Below are 23105 nucleotides of genomic sequence, written 5' to 3'. Positions count from 1 at the left end.
CAGCTGCCAAAAGCGGATCATCCCGCTGTACTCAGCCGTGGTGTGGCCTCACCCTGAGTCCTGTGTGCAGCGCTGGGCCCCACAGTTTGAGAAGGACGTGAAGGTCCTTGAATGGTCCACAGGAGGGCAACAACACTGGTGGAAGGGCTGGAATGCATGTCCTGTGAGGAGCAGCTGAGGACCCTGGGGTTGTCTAGTTTGGAGAGAAGGGGCTGGAGGGTGACCTCATTGCTCTGTACAGCTTCCTGAGGAGGGATGTGGAGAGGGAGATGCCGGTCTCTTCTTCCTGAGATGCAACAACCCAGGATGGGAATGGTTCAAAGCTGCACCAATGGAGGTTCAGACTGGAGTTGAGGAAACATTTCTTTACCAAAAGGTCAAACACAGGAACAGGCTTCCCTGGGAGGTGGTTGATATCCCAAACCTGTCAGTGTTTAGGAGGCATTTGGACAATGCCCTTCATAATTTGCTTAACTTTTGGTCAGCCCTGAATTGGTCAAGCAGTGGGACTAGATGATCATTTTAGGTTCACTCCAACTGAAATGATTCTATTCTATTCTATTCTATTCTATTCTATTCTATTCTATTCTATTCTATTCTATTCTATTCTATTCTATTCTATTCTATTCTATTCTATTCTATTCTATTCTATTCTACCCTACCCTACCCTACCCTACCCTACCCTACCCTACCCTACCCTACCCTACCCTATCCTGAGTATTTTAGTCTTGAAGATTTAGGGACTATTTCTAAGGATCTACAAAGGTGAGGGAAATATATCCACTGTCAGAGGGCTGGAATTTAGTACACAGGACCCCCTACCCCCACCTGAAATCTTGTATATGTTTTCATAAAATTCTGGTTTAATACATCAAAATTGTGCAAGATTACCTTGAGTTATTTTAAGAGGGAAAGTTATCCACTCTTGTTCTTTAAGGCCAAATAGTTCCTACCCTGGGGAAGTATTTTGAAAAGCTCTTTTTGGCAGTTTTGTGACATTAATTCTGACTATAAAGATTAGAAATTGAAAGATTAGTAGGTGTTGCTTCTTTTTCAGCATAGTCTTTTGGCTTACACTTTAAAAAAATTTAAACAAGTAGAAAAAAAAAGAACTATCTATACTGCATCCACTCTGTATACTATATTCACTTACAGAGTGGGACCTGAGTGAAAAATTGCCCCAAATTAAGTACAGAGAATAAGGCTGGGGCAGGTGTGTCTGCATATTGGCCTGACTTGTCTGCCACCAGCGAGTCCTCTCCAAAGCAATATTTTGGCATGCCTTGGAATAACCATAGGACATTAACTGCTCTAAAGGGGATGCACAGGTGAACATAAACAACCTGGGAGGATAAAAGAGATTAGTTACATGGATTTAAGCCAAGCCATGCCTGCTGTCCTCAAGGCCAGAGAATGGTTCCTGGCCAATTTTATGTACTACTACAAATGTAAACAAGGCTTGGTTTGACAAAATAAAACCCAACTCAGGTTTGAAACAGTTACCAAAATGGTAGACTGCTCTCTCAGAGTTGTTCTGCTGCCCAGCTCCAAGTCATAACTTTCTGGCAGTCCTTCAGCAGGAACTCTGCAGCAGACTTCAGTCGCAGACTGTTCTACAGCTGACAAAAGCTATGTAATCTGTTCTCTGTATTACATAGTAGTTTGTTTTTAATATTCCAGACTGGCTAGCCTACAGCCTTGGGGAAACTTACTGCAAATTTCCTGAAACATAATATAAAGGCACTTTTGTTTATCCTCTACACTTCATATGAAAGAGTACAGGGAAGGTTAAAAGAAGAGCTGTATGAGCCAATTATAATGGTTACAATTGAAGGGTATGAGCATTTTAGACTATTTATAGCTGATATCTTTTCCCTTTTAGAAACAGAGCTCTTTTTTTCAATTTGGAAAATACAGGTTAAAATTCTTGTTAGCTCAGAAAGATAATGAAATACGCACAGAATGCTATAGGAACGCTGAGGGCTTTCATAACCTAGAATTAGAGAAAATCATAGGCAGCTTTCCACACTCATTTGGTGCATTACATGCAAAATTTCTAAAGTTTATGATATATAATATGTAGAATTTTTGTATGAGCATCTCCAGCCTTGATAAATTGGATATACAACAATTGGATATACTGTGAACTTGAGACCAAAGGCCTCAACTACTAGTTAATATGTTCTACTCAGACTCCATACATTTGGAATAGCAAACGATACAAGTAATTACTTGCCTCTGAAATATGATGTATGGTTTAATCAAAGAATATTTGTGCAACATTTACAGAGTGTAGTGTGTTATGGTCCAAAGCTTTTTGTTTAATGTTTTATTGAAGGCTCTTTAAGTGGCCAAAAAGCAATAAGATAATGAAAAAGGACAACTGAAATGCCATGGCAACATATCTTTGCCATTGGCAATAGTGGCTGACGATATGCAAGCAATTTTTAAACCACGAGAATACTAGAGGGGCACATTTCTATTATGTCAATCTTTTCAATAAGCTTGCACTCCTCAATAAACACATATTTTGAGACAGAATGGTTGTTTTCTCTGGCTTCATGTTGTAGTCTTTATTTCTTTGTATGCTTCATTGTAAGGTATGTTAATTGTGCTGTTAAGAGTGTGAAAGCAGGTGGCATAAAATACTTTAGGTGAACTGCAGATCAGACCAGGTAGCTTTTTAACAAATAAGTTGTACCTCCTTCCTCATAGGACTTTGAGGAATCCTTAATGAAGTGAAACATCAAAGGTCAAAGTCTTGCTTCATTAATTGCAACTTTTTTAAAGTGAAAAGCATGGGAATTCTGATAAGTAAGATTCAGGTTACTGGGTTAGTTAGCTGTAGCTACACAAACTTGGGAATTCTTGGTTTTGAAATACAAACTTTACTGTGTATCTCTAAAACTGCATCCTTCTCCTGGATATGAGTCAGCCTTAGTGCATTTGATTTATTAGTCAGAGTGACAATGGAACTTCCGCCCAGGCAAGAATATCAAAGTATGTTTTTAAACTGTCCCCTTTTTTTATAATTAATATGTATTACTTTTTTCAGGATCTCCCACAGAAATTCTACTCTCAGAGTTGAGTGATTGCATCTTGAACTGTGGGCAGCTGACAAGGTCATATAATCTGGAGTCTTCCTTCAGGTAATAATATAATAAATATTATATGATACAATATGTGATGTACTGCATACACATTTTTTTCTTAATATGTCTAGGGTTTTAATAATCTTCTTTCTTATTATTTTTTTGGCTCCTTTCTAATATATAATTTTTGTTTATCTCAAACCAAGAAAATCTGTTTCCATATTTCATGATGATTCCTTACAACTTCAGAGAAATTAGAAATTTCTACTACAGCTTGACCTAATACATAGCACAGATACAGCTGCTTTCTGTGTACAGGGAATACAGAGATTTGACCATCCCTGGTGCTGTCACTCAATGCTACCATGATATGAGAGCCCGTCACCGTACCCGTGCTCACTCTATTCAGATTATGAAGGTTGAGGAAATTGCTGCCAGCAAGTGCTGCAGACCAGCTGTCAAGCAGTTCCATGATTCTGTGTATTTTGCTCCCACTGATCTCTGTAAGTGGATTTCTCAATGTATGGATTACTGGAAATGTACATATTCTGGCACTGGAAGTTAAAAACCAGTACCCTTGTTTAACCCCTTCTGAAACAACCTTGAGAAACAAACCTTAGGTAAAAGTCACTTAATATTACTGAAATTGGTTTACTAGGACATGTATTCACTGAAGATTTATGTTGACAAATGGAATTTCTGTAGCATTTTCCACTTGCATCCAGACAGCTTCACTTTGAAGGCTGCACCCTGTCTACTGCAATTGACTCCAGGGATAGCATAAAGATACTGTTCTCAATGCTCTTTTTTGCACAGAAAAATGCAGGGCAATGTCAGCGCTTCACCCCACAGAAATGCAGTTCTGTTCCTTCCTTAAATACTGATTTTCCTTCAAAACAGAACAGACTCAGTTAATTATCTTATTTGTGGAAATAAAAGGTGCTTTTTTCCACTTAAATGCACTTAAAAAGCATTTTAGACTGTTACATGCATCCAGTTCAGTCTTTCCATTGAACTTATTCCTCTCTGCAACTAAAGCAGCCTGTCAGGTACCACATTTTTTTCAGGATTAATAATACTAGGAAGAATAATTTAAAGAGTCCTTAAGGAAGAAAAGGAAAGAAAAAGACAAACCATGACTCAAGGTAATATTTTCCATGGAACTTGGGAGGTAAAGAAAGTCAGCTGCCTGTGGTAAAGATAAGAAAGAAGCCCTTATATTTTAAGGTTTGAAGTTAGAACAGGTTTGGTTTGTTTGTTTGTTTGTTTGTTTTACCAAGGAAAAACATGGATTTCCACTAAAAACATTCCTCCTGCAGATACACAGACGAGTGTCTAAAAACTAGTATTTTCAGTGTTTAACAAAAAGATTGAATTTACTTCAGGGGAATCAGTACTTAATATCTGTATCTAATGCTCTGGTGACAGAAAATATCTGTGAAAACCTTTAATCTACTCTGCTCAGCACAAAAAACCAAGACTGTTACACTGTCTGGAGAGAGGTCTTCACACTATGCTGAATACAACAACTCCTCAGAAGCCTAAATGGTATCTCAGAGTATTTTTCTGCCTTAGATTGTCAGGAAACCTACTACTATGCCTATGTCTTTGTCACATTAACCAGGTAAGACATAGAGAGAAGAAAATTCTTTGAAAATCATAAGTTATGTTTAAAAAATTTAATTTACTTAAAAATAGGACAACCAATTCAGAATAATGACGAAACAACCTGGATGCTCGGTGCAAAGTACCATTTTTTCTCAATCCCAAACACACAGATGCATTAAGAATCATGTTTCATGTGAGACTTTCTGCTGCAGCCTGAGCTCACTATTCTTCACCAGTGCTACCTGATTCCTGGCCTGTGATGTGCTGCTCTGCCACCCACCAGCCTCTTTATTTCTGAGAAGGAATAAAGTGCAGAGACTGCATAGTGCAAGACCAAAATGATTTTCCTACCTACATTAAATTGATTATTTGAAACAGGCCCACATGAAGCATATTTGCAGCAAACAAAACATTATTTCAATGTGCCATCTCTACTTTTCCAAAATGAAGAAGTTTGTCTAAACTAAGTGTTGCTTAAGGAGTGCTTAAGAGGCCATCCAGCACTCAACCTAGCTGGGTCACACCTATCCTGAGTACCACGGGGCTGCTGAACTTACCATGCACTTTGACTCATATTTAAGAGAGATGAGTTTTTTCCACTGGCATTAAAAGGAAGCTATGAATGACCCATGCCTTAGATGGCTAAGACCATTACATACTTAATTGTGACCACATAGCTATCTAAAGTGAAGCTGCATATTCTAAAATCAAAACTTAGACATGGGAGGCCTTAAGTTCTACTTACCTCCCTATATGAGTTAATACCAAATGTGGGAAAAGGAATTTCCACAGACTGGAAATTGCCTTTCCAATTTCGATGTTAATGTCTTAGGGCTGTGCTTTGCTTGTTACAGACTTTGTATGTTGTCTTGTCCATGGGAGCACTAACATTAAGTAACAAAGCTTATTTTTGCAATTCCATTCCTCACAAGTTACTTTTTTGTTTTGAAAATGAAAATGATACTACCCAAACAGGCCTATTGTGCACTTAAAATGTTTTGAAAAGCTTCTATAGTTTTATAGAAAACCATAAAACTTTACCCCTGTATTAAAAGCAATTAACAGATCCACAGTTTCTATTTTAAGCTGGGAAAGAACATAATCATCACTGATTTTTATTTAATATAAGGCATTAATATGTTACCTCATATTTCCATGTTCACACGAAAGCATGGTCTTTTTATAAAGGGTATCTAATATTCTGCTAGTATTAATTACAGCCCCTTCTGTATCACATGTCCAGAAACTCATGGACATCAGATGCTCATACTGCCTTACCACCTAAGCAAGAGTGCTCATTCCTGAATTCATGTTCTGATCATTATAGGGACAGTACTCTTAAATAGCATGAAAAGTACTGCTGATCTTGTCTTGCTAGATAGCCCGTACAGAAGGAAGAGAATAAGACTTACTGGTTTTGGTGGTGATCATCTGTTCTGAACTGCTTGCACCACAGACCCATTCTGAGGTACAATACATAATATTCTACTGACATTTTGAAGCAAATGTTAATCAGAATAAAATATTATATTATGTTTCATTATTATATTTTTAATATAGGATAGTATACTATATTAACTAATAGTTTTGTTTGAGACAATGCTCTAGTTATCACAAAACTGGGAGAAACCTAGCCTCAATTAGGGCTCCTAATCCCTGCTTCGCCCTGCCTGGCCCCTTGGACAGGTCAAGAACTGGTGCTGGCTGACTGGGGTTGCACTCAGATAACAACAAACAATTGCCTGTTGGGTCCCAAGTGAAAGCATCCTTCCGGACAGTGTTAACGAGGACCTATGTCAGCTCATAATCACAGATGTAGTTACAATATATATTAAGCATTCATATTTCCACTTCAGCACAAAGAACAATTACTGGACTTTACACAGTGACAAGGTCAGAGCTGAAACAACAGGACCACCGTCTAAGGCAACAACAGACAGAAGGGCTTTCTCATTATAAAGGCCTTATAGGATTATTTGGCAAGTTTTACGTGTACAGCAGAAAATTGTAGGGAAGATGCCAGCAGGCAGAAGGAAACAGTTTGGTTCAAGAAGCAGGAAAGAGTAAGTGGGCTCCCCAGGGAACAAAATTATGTGGGTGTAGTGAACCATCTACTGAGGCTTGTTCTCCTGTGTTGAGGGAAGCAGGACTTTTGTTTGATCTCGACACTTACTGCTGTTCCCCTATCTCTATCTATGACTGATCACACTTTTGTAGATACTTAGCTCACAAGTGTCTTCAAAAGAGAAAATGAACTAAATTTCAATGTTTCTGTTCTCTGCAGACTGAATCCACTCTTGCCTTCATTTGTCTATCTTCACTTGCATAACCAATTTGTCTTTCCAGTTCAGATTATCCTCAATTTGTGAAAGGAGCTGTCAGAGGCATAAGTACCATGGCTACCCATATCACCCTGCCAATAATTATAGATCTGGATTGATTTCTGTGGATTGTGTGTCTTGGGCAAAAGTGAAAAGAAATAAACTAGAAGTATTATATTAGCCGAGACCACAGATTTTGAATGAAGCTGGTTGGTGCAGTAATTTAGATTCACATTCATTAAAAATAGCTGTCAAAGTCTTATGTCAATCTGTTAGCACAATGTTCAATTTGTCTTTCTCCTCAGCAAGGTTGCTTGGAAACAGGGAAATAGTTGGAGAAATCCATTTGTTAAAGTGTGGTAATACTTGAGAAATCAATACACCCACTTTGGTTTTATTCAAAGATTTATAATCTCTGAGATAAAAAACCCCAACAAAACAAACAAACAAACCTATTTCTAATAATTTTAAACACATCTGGTGCAACTAGCAACTTTCAGATGGGTCTTTGTTAAACACACAGTGATCTGTCACTTTCACAGTTGTGGTGTACACTGGTATCTCTCTCCTGGTGTTCATAACAATCAAAATCAAGGCAGAGTTTCTCTTGCAACACGTAAACTTAAGACTGAGGCCTTAGACTGGCTTCACAGAGAGAAATTAAAGCAAATTATTTTTAGAAGCAGAACCATGAAATTGCAGCATGAAGTGCAGTAAGAACATGGAAATATCTGTCCCTGGAAGACAAACAGAAGTCTCTTGGTCAGTGTAGCTCATTTAAATAATGCTACTGAAGACATAAACATCTAGATTTGTTGTCAGCTCATATACTGTTTCATGTCATGCATGATAAGGGTAAGGAGGCAAGAACAGGCAGGAACAGAGAGATGTCTGGGTCAGTTATATTAACTGGCCAAGGGAAGAAATGGATATGCAAGATTTTTCAGAAATACAGTTCCAAACCATGAGTCTCTCATTTGACTGTGCTGAACTCTGTGCTGATGAATAATGGTCTTCAGGGAACACTTACAAAACATGAGCATCAGGCACTACAAAGAGCTTTTTGAGGTAAACAGCTAGGTTGCAGGATTTCTTTTAATGCAGGGGATTTAACGAACTTTTAATTTTTTTCTTTATTGGATTATACAGAGGTTTAAGAACCCAATACAATCTTAATTATGTGGAAAAAAAAATCACAAAGGCTATTCCCCTGAAGTTCTTGGGACACATGTATGGGTTGAACGGACTGCTTGATAAGGCTCCATGACTCTTTGCCAGCTGCATCGTGCCACAGCTGAACCTGCTCCACATCACTCTCCACTCCCCGCAGTTGTGCTCCTCTATTTTCCACATTTCTCAGCATCTTGCCTTCATAGACACTAGATTAGCACAAAAAAAAATGCAGAACTGAGTATGCTGAATAGTAAATCATGAATGCAACAAACAGAGGTGGCTGGAAAATGTTTCACTGGGGTCAGTTGCAACATTGTCCAGTCAGAATTTTAGGCAGATGCAGGCTAAACCAAAAAGAGTAGGAGTAGGAGAAGACAGTGCCTGCTGGAAGAGCAGGGTGAACAGTTTATGCTGAATAATTAATATCATACGCTTCACTATTCTCATTCTTTATAGATTGTCTGACAGCAGGCTTATTGTTTTCCTGTTAATTTTCTGAGGGAAAAAAAGATCCAGGTTGGTTTCTGCCAGTGAGGTTGTTTGCCATCAGTGGGGACAGAGTGAGCATTCACTATGCAGACTGATCAGCTGCACTGGTTACTTTTGACCATAAAAACATACCTGTTTTCTGTCACCTTACATGGAGAGTGACATTCTTCAAAGACTGGTCCTGCTGCAATTGAATTTTCTCCAGGATCCCCATTGACTTGAATGATATGAAATAATATCCTGCAGTCATATGCTCAAATCAAATCACTGCAGCACAGGTACTCATACTGAAAATAAAAACAAAGCCTCAGAGGAGTTTATAATTCACATGTATGAATTTTCCTGTCCAAAAGGTTACATATACATGGAGGACATGACAACAAAATGCATAGGTCAATTCCTTTTCTTTGTTAGATCTGAGCATGAGAAGTGTAATTCACTTGTAGCCAATGGCTGTTTTACATTCATATATTTAACAGCAAAATTTGACACAAGGCAGGAAGACCAAGAACCAATAACAAACCACCTTTCAGGTTTTGTGGCCTTCAGCTAAGCTAAAATGATTCAAATAATACAACATGCAATTTCAATAACCCTACAGGGATGCTGTTCATGAGCAAATGCAAATTATGGTGAATTTATGCATCTCTGGAGATTTACTCAAAGAGAATACAGAGATGATTGCCTTTGGTATGAATGAAAGCTGCAGTACTCACTGTGCTATACCCACTGTGCTATACTTAGCTTCTGTGAGCAAGACATGAAGAATGATGGCAACAGAAAGAAGAGAATTGTTCTCAAGAGGGTTCCAAAAGAGTTGCTTCATGGGTGAATGCTTGTCAGAGAAGCTGGAGTATCTTCAGGGCAACTTGTCTCTATCACGTTCATCCCACAAACATAAAGTATTGACCCGTACAACCCTATGGATGTAGGCCTTGGATTTTGGCAGTCTTTCAGTATAGGTTCTGACCGTACACTGTTTTCAAGAGCATTTAATTCATGGAGAAAATTCAGCAGCTCTAATATGGACACGAGTATATGGACTTAGATGAACGTAGCCTCTTCACTAGTGATGCATATGTTCACATGCTAAGGTGTCCAGGGATACAGGGTAAATTTAAAGCACAGGCAGGACAAGAAACAGTCATCAGGAAGTGATTATCAAGTCAAGAAAACACATGGATTAGAATGTGGGATTTTTTCAAGCAAAATAACTTTAATTGTATTTTATTTACAAATTGCCAACGTGAGGATCACTCTGGGCCTCTTTTTTAATCGGGTGTAATAGAAACGCTAATACTTTAGGAGGTTGGGGTGTATGTGGTGTGTGCGAATTACAGTCCCAGCCACCTGAGTTCCACCTCACTCCTAATCAGCTATCACCTCTTATGACCACTCTTTATAGTTTGCTTTGTTGCTCAAGGCTGGTGGGAGGGTGTGCTGTAGTTTACTCCCTGAAAGGTTCCTTTCACCTCTCCAGTGTTATTACACTTGGAAACAGAGCAGAGCTAATTAATTTGAGACAGAGAAGTGGCTACAAAGTAAAAGAGTTTCTTTTCTGAAGTGCCTTGTCTTCCTTGTGATCCACAAGATGGTCTCTCACAAAAGGGGCCTTTCAGAGGGGCACTCCAAATGTTCAAACAGAGTGCTTTATTCAGAGGGATCTTTAATTAGCAGCTGTAAAGAAATGGTGGTGTGGAAAGTTGCATAGAATACACTTGGGGTTATGATACTGAAGGCAAAGGAGGAACCTGAACACTAAGGCAAGATAACAGAAGAGGGATATGAGTAGGAAATTATACAGATGAGTTTTCAAGATGACTTGATTGAGCCATTCACTGAAACTGATCTTTATACAGCCTGCTTGACATTTCTAGCCCAGGCTAGTCAGGGAGTCCTGTGTTAAAAGAAAATTGTGTTTCCAGGTATTTGTTAAGTGCAAGAGGTGCTTTGTTAATGGCTAAGAGATGCCAAACTTTACTAGCAATGTTAAGTTCAGGAGTCATAATTCGTTAAGTTTGCAACTCAGATATGCGTACATATATATATATATATGTACAGAGTCTAAAACTCCCCAGGAAAAAAAAATCTTAGACAAGATGAGTTTCATAGACTTATTAGCCCTCCTTCTTTAGATACCAAAGAACAGCTAGCCACTGCATTTAGAGTTGGCCAAGTTAATGAAAATTGCTTGTCGATATGAGGAAGCCCCATTAAAAAAATCCATTTACCTCAGGAGCTTGGGGGGGGGGGGGCCCTCTGCCGCACTGCGCTTCACAGATCTCTCCAAACATAACTGTACACATTGCTGTATTACAACAAATGTGCAGAAACATATGTTCAGTTTTGAGTTGTCCATTTCATGGAAGGACAAAAAGGTAAATAGCATCCGGCTACATTTGTACATTTTTTTTCTCTCTTGAAACTGAACAGTACTGATCTTGTTCTGATCTTGAACCAGGAGTTCAAAGGAGACCTAGAAAATAACCTAGAGAGTCATTTACATGGAGAAATTCAGAAAGCTGCTACTTCCCTGTGCTCTTCCCCCTGGTGACTGTTTTATTAAGAAACGGCAAAACCTGAGGGGAACGGCAGAAATGACAGCAGCACTTGGGAAGGACGTGCTGCCCTCCTCAGGCAACCTGCCGTGAGGAGCTCACTGCTGCTTTGAGACCAGCCACTAACTCAGGAGAGGTTCCACTACAAGAAATAACTATTTAATTTTAACAACCACGACACAACTCGGGAACAAAAAGCCGGCCATCGCAGCCGGTGACGCTTCCGCTGTCCCTGTGATGGCGAGGGCGCGGCGGCGGCTTCCTCAGCACCTCAAGGGCCTTAGAATGGCGACGGGCGAGCCGCGAGGAGGGTGAGAGTTGTCCTTGCATGGGCGCCCACGGACCCTCCCGGCAGGGATGCAGACTGCGTTGACGTGAAGGGGGGAGCTGAGGCCGTGCTGTGTAGCTGCCAAGCACCCACCTCCCCGCGGAGGGGCGCGAAGGGGGGAGCAGGGGCATGCGGCCGGTGCAGCCTTCCCTCCCTCTCCAGCCGGAGCAGCGGGTGGCAGAGCCAGCTGGGGAATCTCGTTTGTGTCGGGGAAAGGCGCAGCCGAGAGAATAGTTATTAACAATTTCAACAAAGTACCGGCTAAGAATCGGTGACCGAGTTTGGCCCGGCCTCTAAAAAAGACGTGTCCTCTCAAACTGCTCCCTTGGCAGTGGTGGGGGCCGTGCACTGCCTTTGCACTGTAGTGCATCTTGGAGCAGAAAGAAGTCCTCTCTATTCTAGTGTAAAAGATGCTGCCTTCAGGTTTTCCTGTAAGTTGAGCCTTGTATGTACACTTTGGAAAATAGTAAACAGACCAGGTAGCAGAATTATCTGCTTGACTGGTAAAAATGCTAACCTTGATGAGAGTTATTCATGTTCCGTGCGTCCACTCAGTCAAAGAAAGGCATATTGTCTCTAATATAATGCCCAAGCTTTCAGATACATAACAGCAGGAGAGATGCTTATGTGTTGGATGCTTTTGTATTGGAGGAGCAGAGACAAGCTGAAGTAGAGGTGGCCACTCTCATCCAAACCAAAACTAGACTCAAACATGGTTTGGGGTGTTTTGTTTGTTTGTTTGTTTTCTTATTTCCTTCAGATTTACAGACAGAAACTAATATGCCACATATAACCTAATGGTACAACGGCTTTTCCTTCCTGTCATTTTTATCTATGATTTTGGGACCCCAGAAGGTCACTGCTCCTCAAATGATATGACTATACCTTGCACTTGATAACAGGAATTTTGAGATCCTCAAGAACCCTTATTTTTGCCCTGGTTGCTCAAAGGACTTGAACTGCTCCAGTGACCAGCAACACGACCCAAGGGAATAGCATGAAGCTGCGTCAGAGGAGATTTAGACTGGATAGTAGAAAAAGGTTCTACACCCAGAGCATGGCTGGTAACTCCCCAGGGAAGTGGTCACAGCACCAAGCCTGATGGAGTACAAGAAGCATTTGGACAATGCTTTTGGGCACATGGTGTGACTCTTGTGGCTGTCCTGTGTAGGGCCAGGAGTTGGACTCGATGATCCTTGTGAGTCCCTTCCAACCCAGGATATTCTATGATGCTACGAACTTGAGTTTTGCATGGCACAAGTGGTAAGATTTATGTGCAAAAGTACGGCCTTGTAATGCCTGTAACCACCCCCTTTTTTTATGTGTGAAAGGCTCCATGGGATTCACAAGGACTGCAGAAGGCCAGCATGCAGTCCTGCAGTGATCTGCCACACCACCACTTGGTGTGTGGACTCACCACTTGAAGCTGCTGTAGCTGGAGATGGCAAAGTAGGAAATATTTCTTATATCCCACTGAGCTCCATCAGGGATTACTGGCTGATATCTGCAGTTCAACTCAATATTGAGTTGACAGCTGACTGTCAGGCTGAAGTGTCCAATGTGGGGGACAGTCAGTCTGCATGGAAAATTTTGTAGTTGCTCATGTTGCAGTTTCTTCTCCCAGCCTCAGCCCTGATTTCTTCCCAGAGCAGGAAGCAAAGCTCCTTCTAGGCCATTTTTGCAGACTCAAGGAATTAAGTTGAAGATTAGCTAAAGTATTTAAATTATAGTACTTTGATCTACAATCTTGTGGATTGTGCTGCAGCTACCACTAATGAGAGCTACAAGTGTAAATCTAGGATGTGATTCAGAGAGTCAAGTTCTCATGCAGTGTATAGCATCTGTTATGAATTCAGCACATGCAACCTCTCTCACTGATACTGTTATGTGAACGACTAGAAGGCATGCCACATACATGAACTAAGCAAACCAATTTATATTCTCAATTATACTACTGTAAAGGTAAGGTAGTTCATTAAATTCTAGTGGTGCCAGGTTTATACCACTGATACAGTAATTTAGTCTAATTTAAGAATATATTTAAAAATGTATTTGTATTTTTCTTTAGTGTGATTGGTCTGAGGCTTGGGAAGCCAACTTGTGAGTTTACAGAACATTCACTGTTAATCCACAGAGTGGTGCTGTTGGTGTATTCTGGATGTACTGCAGTAGAATATAGAAATGTCTTAAGACTGTTTAATTTAGCTAAACTTTTGTCCAGGTGGCATTGTAACTAAGGACAGAATTTAAACAAAATACTTTACTTCTCCATGCACTCAGTCTCTCTGAAAAATAAGGGTTCTTTTCTAATTGCAATTCCATGTATCCCGATCAGTTTTTGTTTTTTTTTCCTCCATGCTTATGTCATATTATTGTTGTTTATAAGTGAAGTTAGTGTTCTTTGACACAGTGCAGGACTGGAGAGGTCTGTCTGTCCTTGTCATGTCTTTGTCGCTCAGTGTATGAAATGACGTGACCTGAGGGTTTTAGAGGACGGCTGGGGACTCTGCAGTCTGGAAAGGCTTCCTTCAGTGTGAGGTTCTGCATGCAGGGAAGCCAGTGTGAGGTTCTGCATGCAGGGAAGCCAAGTGCAAAAGCCAGGGTAACACCTCTTGCTTGCCAAGGTTGTGTGTGATAGTCATTGCTGTTCTCTGTTCTCTACTTCCTGACTGCGCAGAAACAACACAGTTGATACTGTGGGTCAAATGTGAGGGTCAAATTCCTCTACATATGCCACCACATGCTCTTACCTAAATTCTGCCATGACAGTGTAACTCTCTGAGAATAAGAGAATATTTTGATTCTGATGCCCTTAAACTCCTGGCTTTTCTGAGGTGATTGCCAATGAATTCTGTTTATACCATTCTGCACCACCCTACTAAAATTACTCTTACTCCTTTAAAATTTACTGCTGTGTTGGTTATTCACAGAGTCACAGAATATGCTGAGTTGGAAGGGACCCATAAGGATCATCAAGTCCAACCCTTAGCCCTGCACAGGGCCATCCTAAAAAGTCACACCATGTGCCTGAGGGTATCATCCAAACACATCTTCAACTCTGTCACACTTGGTGCTGTGACCACTTCCCTGGGGAGCCTGTCCCAGTACCCAACCACCCCCTGGGTGTGGATCCTTTTTCTACTATCCAATGTAAGCCTCCCCTGACACAGCTTCAGCCATTCCCTTGGGTCCTGTCACTGGTCACCACAGAGAAGAGATCAGTGACTGCCCCTCCTCTTCCCCTCACAAGGAACTTGTAGACTGCAATGAGGTCTCCCTGCAGTCTCCTCTTCTTCAGGCTGAACAGACCAAGTGACCTCAGCTGCTTCTCATCTTCATTGCCCTCCTTTGGACACTCTCTAATGGCTTAATATCTTTCCTATATTGCAGTGCGCAAAACTGCACACAATATTCAAGGCGAGGCCGCACCAGTGCCAAGCAGAGCGGGACAATCCCCTCCCTCGACTGGCTGGTGATGCCTCCCCGGATGTAGTTGGCCCTCCTGGCTGCCAGGGCACACAATGTGGAGAATTATGCTACCTTTACCTGAATTGCTGATTTATCAGCTGCAAGTTCACAAGAATCAAGTTCTTTTTACCTTGTTAGATAAATCAGCACTTTCAAAAAACCCTTGATTTGTACTTACTCAATAAAGCCTTTTTCAGAGCCCAGGGCTAAATTTAGCCTAGAGATTTCAACTTGCAATGAGGGTGCTGCATCCTCTGTCACTTCTTTTCAGCTGCCCTGTATACCAGTACCAGGCCCACAAAATGGCAGACTGTGCTTACTTCCAAGATGAGCATTGTTCAGTACTTGCTCTCACTGGGTATGTGGAGGGCCTCTTCCAGATTAGATACTAGAACAGGTAGTTAAACTGGGGCAGGAAAGCTCTCACCACTATTGTTCAAAGGAGCATAAAGAGCTTGTTGAAGGACCATTTCCCCGGGTATAAAATGCTTTCTGCCAGAACTTGAGAGCTGAATGTGGGATTTCCAATCTCTACCTTTCTTCATGGCCAGAAAACAACCTTGAAATACACAGGCAAAATATGTTTTGTATTTTCTTCCACTGGTTTATCTAGTTTAAGGTTAACAGTTCATGTGCGTAACCAAGTGCTCTTTTAGCCCAGAATTAGAGTCTATATGGTCTGGTATTCTATTTTTGCAGCAAAAGAGCGAAGTTAATAACATTAAAAGAAATGTAACACTCCAAAGTTAAGCACTACAGATTTGTGATTCTTCCTTTTGCCTTATTTTCTATCAATCTTCCAGATTCTACAACAGATAATTTAGGGATTCTGAAGAGAGCAGCTTTATTTATTGGATAGCTTTCCTACATTCCCAAACTCTCTGTCCTCTTCCCAGAATTTTGCAGAGGCTGTTTGGAAAAACAGAATGCACACATGTACTTTAAAACAGCAGAATAGCATATGCACAAAGGGGCCAAGTTTCAACAACCTTAGTATTCTTAGCTTCTATCTGAAGTTTTATACTGCAGAGTATTTGTTTTTCCTTAGTTTGATGTAGCTTGAGAGATAAAGAAGAGGTTGTAAGATTAACTGAAGAAAACCGAAGTAGTGATACAATATAATTATCATCCTGTTTGAAGTGGAAGTAAAGGAAGTATCAGAACTAAAGGAACAGTGAAATTTGAGCAGGTTTCTCCCTTTAAATGTTTATCCAATATCCTTTAAATTCCATTTTGTTTCCTTTCCTCTCTGGTTATAATTCATGGAGAACTGAAAGGTGAACTGCAATTTTACAGAAAGGTAAGGACCTAATTTTTGTAAGTACCTAGGTTTAGAAAATGACTGGTGCAAAAAAGCGTGCATCTGTTTCAGTTCAAGTGACAACAAGGTATTTGGCACTGGCCAGTTCCTGGGGGTACGGTCTTTGCAGACACAACTCCATTGACTCCCATGAATAAGCCCAAATACATTCCAGCTGTTTTTACTTTCTTTTCTTTCAAAATGGAATTTGGCATGGCTGCATCTCTGATCCTGCAGGGCTCTGACACATACTGGTGGAAAGCCCCAGGATTGCAGGTGGGGAGTATTGTACACAGCTGTGCAGAGTTAAACAGTGACAGTAATTCTCTGTTAGCAGTTGTTACATTTCTTAATTTTATGGTCACCTCTTGAATTGGTAAGTGTATCTATGACTGTGTTTCATGTAGTCTTTTAACAAAGATGTAAAGAAAGGAAACTATATTCTGGCCTTTAAAATATTGTTCTTTCCCATTCCTAAATGCTAACCAGAATCAATGAGTATCTTTGGAAACATTTAATCTATTCAGCAGTTAGGCTTTGTTATTAGTGAATGGCTAAATTCACATGCCCACCAGTATTCTTTGTAACACTAGTGGCCTGAATTAGAGAGAGTCTGAATTTTTGCAATGTGAAACTCATGGTTTAGTGTCCACCTTCTAAAGAGAAAGGCTCCATTTGCCTCTCCTTCCTTGTGTGTCTTTTCTGTCTCTCAGGTTCCCTTGAGGCAGCATTAACACTTCATATTAGCCAGGTAACATTTGTCTGAAAACAGCATCGTTTTGAGAAAGTTCATCTTTTTGCATAGGATGGGACAGAGAATAGGGAACTGGCTGGAGGTTAGTCTGTTTTGCTTTATAGTTTATTATAAAATGTTAATTTTTTTTTTTTTATGACTTTGCCTAAGTATTAACATTTGCTTTGGAAATCTAGTAAGCTTCTGTGAAGATGAAGGACAATACTCCATATATTCTGCTTTGAAGTTTTCAGAAGAATTTGACTAGTTATGTTAATCAGGCTCAATTCACCTATGAGACTGTCTCACAGTACCCATTGCATTCCCCTGTGGTAGTCTGGACCTTCTCTGCTCTGGATTTGTGTGATACTGTTGTAAAGGCAGGTGGTGTCACTGTCACACATCCTTTTTCAGGTCTCTTCTGGGACAGGGGAATTAGCCTTGGAGATGCACTGGGGAAATACTGATGTGCAATTTGGGTCACACTTTGTAGAAGCCAGAGGCCTTTTATTTTAGTGAAGGTGGAAATGTCTCTGAGAATGTCTAAAGGGGAATTGAGACAGTATTTCTTTTCTGAAGAATGCATGAAAGCATGCAGTTGTCTTCAGAGGATGATAGGCTTCTGAGAAAGATCAGTGTTTCAGGATTGTGTTTGTCTTAGCTGGCTGGGGTAAGGATAGAGTTTGGTGTCTAAAAGGGAAAAAGGAAGGAGTATTCAACAGGAGCTCAGCTGAAGGATGTGGTATGGCAAAAGGATAAAGGAGGTCATGTAGAGGAGATGCAATCAAGAACAGATTTTTCATGTGTGACAAATTAATACACTCTTACAGTCCCTGGAATCCCACTTTCTCCAGTTATCAGGACTTGTGTGTGGGCTCTTTCAATGCTGTCAGTTGCTGTACTTCATTAATGACCCTTAAGGGGCTAACATTAACACCTGTTTGTGGTTATTTCCTGTCACTGTTTACTCTCCCAGATGGTATAAATACAATATGCCCAGTGTGTTAGGCATTCGGCAGTAATACACTCTTTGCCAGCTAAATGCCATTCATGTTAAATTTGGCAGGCATTTCATAGTCTGAAGAATCCGTCCTCTAAGTCAAAAGCAAAACCTTAGATTCTGAAAATAAATAGGAAAGAAGTAGCCCAATTGTTTGTCTTCCATCTTATAGGTTAGTCTTCTTGTACCAGAAGGGTAGAACTGAGGAGAAGAATCTTAAAATCTAAAATACATAAACTGAGATGGGTGCTCCAGTGTAGTTGGATAGCATATACTCACATGATCCTGAAACTTTTATTTCATGACCAGAGGATGTGTGACTTTGTTCTGATGACTGAAAGCCACAGATATAGGAAGACTTTGCTGTAGAGATGAACGTGGTCTCTGAGTCTTGAATTAAGTCTTGCTGCTGCCTGAGAAGATGTTTAAAGAAATAATCAGAGAACTCATAAACAGAGTTTCTGGAGTGCTCTGAGAAGTTGTCCGATACTGGTCAAAATGTTTCGTGCATGACTTCAATTTCTAGTTCTCCCAGAGCAGGGAACAGGTTTTTTTCTAGGACTGTAATGTACCATGTCCCTTTGCAGTTCTAAGGAAATGTTTTAAATTGATAGAAATAAGAAAAATGCCATAGTATCTTGGCTTTGTCAGTCAAAAACATTAATGACATAGGCATTTGTGATTTTCTAGCCCAATGGGGAAAAGTCTAAAAGATGAGTAAATGCATATCTATGCTAACCCATAGCCCAGTTGTTCACTAAAATCATTGCTATATAAAATGCTACATTCTGCACAAGGAAGGTTAAATGGGGTGCTTATGCCAACAGTGGGCGTATAGATTCATTCTTCTAGATGATGTTATTTAGAAGTTGAATCCCTGACAGCTGTACCTTGGTAACAGAGATGACGGTAAAGCATTTGTCTCTGGATTCTGCACAGGCAAATATTCAAATCTGATTATTTTACTAGATCAAGCAGAGCAAAGACCTATCGAGTTATGAATGTAGTCATTTACTGCTAAAGTCCTTACCGTGGTGCATTCTGTCTGTTGTGTGTGTATAAATGCTAAAGTCAGTTTAGAATGCAAGCCTAAGACAATTTAAGATACAGATTTTGAGTGCTGTTTCTTCACTCATAGGATCTTATACATCTGAGTGAATATGATCCTATTCATTCATCAACTCCTCCCAGTGTAGTGGATAATTTGTCAATAATCCAACCAAACCTGGAGACTGGGTTCTTGTAAGTATAAAGGCTTTGCGAGAAGAGATAAAGAGCAAGGTAAAAGCTGCAGCTGGAGAAAAGCCACTTAATAGTGGGCAACTGAGTGGATCAATGAGAGGTCATCTTCCCCCAGGCTTTCAAAGGAGACAAGATTTTTTAATATAAGGAATACATGTCACAAATAGGAGGTAGGTCCTTTTTAGCTTTCAGTGCTGCCCCACCATCATCTCCAACATGCAGGAGAGGGTAGCTTATGGGCAAGGGGTACTCAGCTAAGCAACCATTACCTTTGTTCACCTCATCATTTTTGAATCTCTTCTCTTTGAAGCAATCTTTAGGCTTTTGTGGATATAGGATATGGCTGCAGTATGTCATAGAACAATATACTTATGGTTAAAGATGTTTCTGTAGGTCTTATCAGTTTTGGTATCCAAAACATTTATCTGTTTGATAGAAAAGAAACATTTTTTTGGTGGTTTGTTGTTGTTGCTGCTGCTGTTGTTGTTCTTACTGCTGTTGTTGTTATACATAGGGCCAGACTCCTGCATTGCCACACTGTAGTGGCCATGTGCAAACTGACCTCTCAGGCAGGCAGTTAGACTCATGGTGTTTAGCTTCAATGGTAATGATTATAATCTGAAGCTTCTTTTGTTCCCTGCAATTTGATGACCCTTCATTGAGGTGGGTATGATAAAAGAGATTATGTCTAAATTCATATAATCTTTGCATTCTGATTTTCTCAATCACCGGTGAATACCATGGCTCAACTGAATGGACACCTAGGACATGCTTCAGATTTTGGAAATGTCGGGTAGTTGACTCCAGAGTTGACTTTTAGTATCCAAGAGCCAATAAAGATTGGTTTATTTTGGAAGTGGTCTCCTGCTTCCCTCTAACTCCATATTGATTACTGAGGTTTAACTTCCAGTATCAGAAGAGGTTTGCATTTCTGGTTGTACAGTAAAGAACAAAAGTGTGGGCTGTGAGGCCTAGGCTTAGATTGAAAGGGGTCAGAGTGGCTCGCTCTGTGTGAGGAAACTAAGGTTTTTAATGTTGCTGGAGGAGGTCGTGTAGTCCAGAGCAAGTGTCTTCCAGCACAAATGTTTGACAACTCTTAGAATATGTTTAAAGGTCTGAAAGCCTTCCTTAGCATGGAATTAAAAAACTGCAATCTCTGGCAATGGCTGGGTCACAGATCTTCTCAACGACTCAAGAAGAGTTTCTTCTGTACTGGAAGCCCTGCCAACTCAAGCAGATTGCTGGAGAGCCTGTAGTATTTTTTCTGCCTGTTTTATCAATATCAACCATAAAAACAAAGTAGTTTGGAATTAGATGACAATTTAAATGCTGATAAATATTGAAATAGAATAGAAGTGATTGTAGTGACAGTATTAAGCATGTTTGTGTGTGCTGTGTGTACTCACAGAACAACAGGGCTAAAATCTTATTTACAAAGTTCAGGCAGAAGAAATGCATTTGTGAGAGTTATTTCTCTCTTTGTCAACTTGGATTGACATTTGAAAGCATTTACATGAATCATCTTTACAAGTCTGCTTGATACATCTATCCTTTATCTCTAACAAATCTCTTACCTGACTTCGAAAAAAGTATACCACATATCATAGAGGCACAGACCCTGAGAAGGAAAAGATGGTACCATGTCTACTCTTCATTCTCCTGAGGAATATCTATAGAGAGCTGTGGAAACTGTGTGGGATTCCAAATCTTTCCCTACAAGTTGATTAACAAATAAAAAATGAGACATCCTTGTGTCATTAGTGGAGAACTACCTCTATTTCTCAGGTGTGCCATTGCCAGTGTGTGCTCAGGGCAGTCTGCATAACAGTCATTAGTATTAGGAAGAGAGCTGAGAGCACTGTATGTAGTCTTGGGCAGATGGAGCATCCTAAAAGATCGTATACTTCAGACAGTATTTGCCCTGGATATTAGGTTGTGGACTCAGTGCAGGCAGCATTTTTCAGTATGAAACTGGGATTTTCCAGTCATCAAAGCCCATTTGCACAAGTTTGAATCCTTTTTATTTTTAATCACTGTTATGCTCTGCCTTTTTGCTACCATGTAACACACAGTTTTTATCAGCAGCAAATGAGAACACTTTGTTGATCATGCTGTTACTTCTAGTTTTAATGATGTCTTTGATTGATGTGAATAATATGTTCAGCATGATCTTGTGCCACAGATTATGATCAAGACAGATTTCCTTCAGGAGAGTCTTTGACTTGCCTATAACACTAGACATTTTTTTCTCAAAAGTGTTAAGAAGGTTTTTTAAGGATAAGGCCAAAAGGTAGAGAGTACAGAGAGGCAACTGAAGTGTCTGGAGGTTTCTCTTATTACTGATGAAGGTGGACAAGAATTACCATTCTGTCTGACTCCAAATGAACTTGCTTACTGTTCCTGAGCCATAAGCTGCCTTTACAGCCTATGTGAGCTTTTGTGTCCATGTATACCTGCTCTTACCAAATTGCCCTACTCAAAGAGCAGCCTAGAATGACTGTAGTTATAGCTAAGCTATGAAATTCAGCTGGAGCATCAGCTACTGAGGGGGATTGCTTGTGTTGAGAGTCTTAGAGCCTTCCTTGCTGTGGATTTGACCCACTCCAACTAGGGTTCTAGCCAAGCTGTTCCTGGACAAAACTTGGCAGATCAAAAGGCCCAGGGATCATTTCTAATAGGCTGTTCATATGAGCTTGACTGTTGCAGAAGAGGGCTGTTCATTCCCATTCTGTGCCTAGGGATGCCACCGAGTGTGTGTAATTTAGCCAAAAGTGATAATTCCACAGTCAAGTTCAGTGTGATCAACTGCTCTGATACACTATCTGGCCATGGTGTCTGAAAGTGGAGGATCTTTTCTCTGCTTCTTGTCCCACCTATATATGAAGAGATAACAGCCTTGACACTGCTGTTATTTGCAACCACCATAAGTTTATCTGCCGTGATAGGTCCACGATACCCCTTTTTTCCTTGTTCAAATGCACAAACCAGAATACTCTGAAGGAAGACGAGTTGTTTTTGCCTGAGCTGGCATCATTGTCCTATTGCTTGGCTGTTCACAAAGTATTTCCAAGCATAAACTGCATGTTCAGGTGCAAGCTCCACAGTGTACTTGTGCATGTGTAGTTAACCCAACCTAGCTATTCTGGCATTGTGATACAAAACCAAGAAAGGACAGCCAGTATAATTGAACAGAATACCAACTATTTACCAGCCTGTAGGGTTAGTTGAATATCCAACATTGATCAAATTTCTGAATGGCTGAACACCCAGTATATCCGCTTCTGTGTTAATGCCTACTAGAGGACTCTCTTTTAAAAACTGGGCTACACATCTCAGTTCTCAGACATGGTCTTTATGCATCTGTTTTTGAAAATCTGTCTTTACTAAATGTGGTTTATTTAAAATAAAACCCTTTGCTTCCCTGAGCTCTGGGGTTACCCTCCTTCTTTTTCTGCTTTCTCCCAGAAATTTTTCTGGTATTGCAGCCTAGAGAAAGTCTGTAATAAGGCTGCTCATGCCAATGAATTGATAAGTAAAAGGTTGAGAGGTTTCTTACGAAGACCTGTTCCCCATAGTAGGGTGACTATCTTCATAGGCATGATGTTACACTGAGAGTCTTTATGGTAGAGACAGCTGCGTTCTTTCATCCATCCTTTCCTTCCCTGAAATCTTCAAGTCTTCAGGCTGCTCAGCTTCACCTCTTGCTACTGAGAGCGATGACTTTCAAGTTCTTCCTGTACTTTTTTGGTGGAATCTTCCCAGGCATTACATGTTGCCTGCATCTCCATTTCAT

The 23105-nt window shown here is 40.3% G+C and overlaps 1 long non-coding RNA gene across 1 annotated transcript; it reads right to left on the bottom strand.

Annotated features, from left to right (window-relative positions):
- Positions 1-8034: 8034 nt before the first annotated feature.
- LOC127481500 (uncharacterized) lies at positions 8035-11448 on the bottom strand. The gene is made up of 3 exons (XR_007908226.1): positions 11188-11448; positions 8816-8970; positions 8035-8400 (listed from the first exon to the last, which is right to left on the bottom strand). It is a non-coding gene; the product is annotated as an uncharacterized LOC127481500 (long non-coding RNA).
- Positions 11449-23105: the final 11657 nt, after the last annotated feature.

Source organism: Manacus candei, unplaced genomic scaffold (assembly GCF_025592945.1).
Source record: "Manacus candei isolate 608988 ecotype Guabito, Panama unplaced genomic scaffold, ASM2559294v1 h1tg000079l, whole genome shotgun sequence".
Classification (NCBI taxonomy): domain Eukaryota; kingdom Metazoa; phylum Chordata; class Aves; order Passeriformes; family Pipridae; genus Manacus; species Manacus candei.
Note: the sequence above shows the minus strand (reverse complement) of the source record. Positions and strands in the feature narration are given on the sequence as shown.